Source organism: Ranitomeya imitator, unplaced genomic scaffold, assembly GCF_032444005.1.
Source record: "Ranitomeya imitator isolate aRanImi1 unplaced genomic scaffold, aRanImi1.pri SCAFFOLD_104, whole genome shotgun sequence".
NCBI lineage: Eukaryota > Metazoa > Chordata > Amphibia > Anura > Dendrobatidae > Ranitomeya > Ranitomeya imitator.
In genome coordinates this window covers 120,147-121,454 of record NW_027194904.1, presented here as the reverse complement: position 1 = coordinate 121,454, position 1,308 = coordinate 120,147, and positions in this window count along the sequence as shown.

The following is a 1,308-nucleotide window of genomic DNA, read 5'->3' as shown; positions in this document are numbered from 1 at the left end:
GGTGTGAGTGACCCGTCCAGTATTATCCCCATATAACCATGGGACGGCTCTTTTCTAAGTGTAGAGGACACTGTGGTCTTAGAGAATGGCATTTATATTAAATGGAATCTGTCACCAGGTTTATGCTGTAGCATAATGTAGGGGCAGAGACCCTGATTCCAGCGATATATCACTTAATTTACTTGGGTCAGCAGATGTGATAATATCCCTGTCTTCTCTGCTGCAGATCTAGCAGAGCTCTGAATGCTGAACCTTGTAGAACACTGCCCACACCATTGATTGGCAGCTTTTCTGTATACACTGTGCATAGGCAGAAATCTGCTATACCGTGGTGGTGGGTTTACAGAGTACTAGGACAACATGGCATGAGACACATAGTCCTAGTGATAATCTCCTGCTGATAAAACACTGATTTTATTAAAGCAACAGCAGAAAGTCTAGTAAGTAACATATCGCTGGAATCATGGTCTCTTCCCCTATATCATAACTGCTCCCAGATTACATAGCACAGACCTACTGACAGATTCTCTGCAAGTTCTACCCTGTGTGATCTCGCGTTTTATCCAGCACTTTACAATTATATCGATATATAGAGGATCCGCTTTATATTTCATCCGTGTCTGCAGAGCGTCGGCTCGTATCGTCCCCTACATCGGATCAGTGTAAATTAGCTGGGACATAATAAAGGAGGAAAAGTTATTACATCCTGAGATGTTTTCCAGCATCTACTGTATCTTACCAAGACAACAACGAAAAAAGGGCGAGTGATAGTCCTGAAGACAATTGTAACTATTTTTATTGAAAATACATCTAAAATAACAAGTATATAATAAAAAATCTTACATGTAAGGACAAGATTGAATAAGAAGACAAATGAGAACAGAAAAAAAACGACCCTCCATAATACTGGTGAAGTGGATATGGGGAGTGAATCATGGAGCCAGTGTGAGGAGATTAGTAGAAAGAAATGTCCCCATAAAGTGCTGGTGCAGATCTAAGGACAAGCACCATAAAGTGCTGGTGCTAGTGCAGATCTTAGGACATGCACCATAAAGTGCTGGTGCTAGTGCAGATCTTAGGACATGCACCATAAAGTGCTGGTGCTAGTGCAAATCTTAGGACATGCACCATAAAGTGCTGGTGCTAGCGCAGATCTTAGGACATGCACCATAAAGTGCTGGTGCTAGTGCACATCTTAGGACATGGTTTTCTGGGGAGGATGGAATACAAATGATATAATTTTAGGGTTATGAAGGTGAAACCTTATCCCATACTTGTAGTGGAACACTAAACCACCCCAGCAAAATC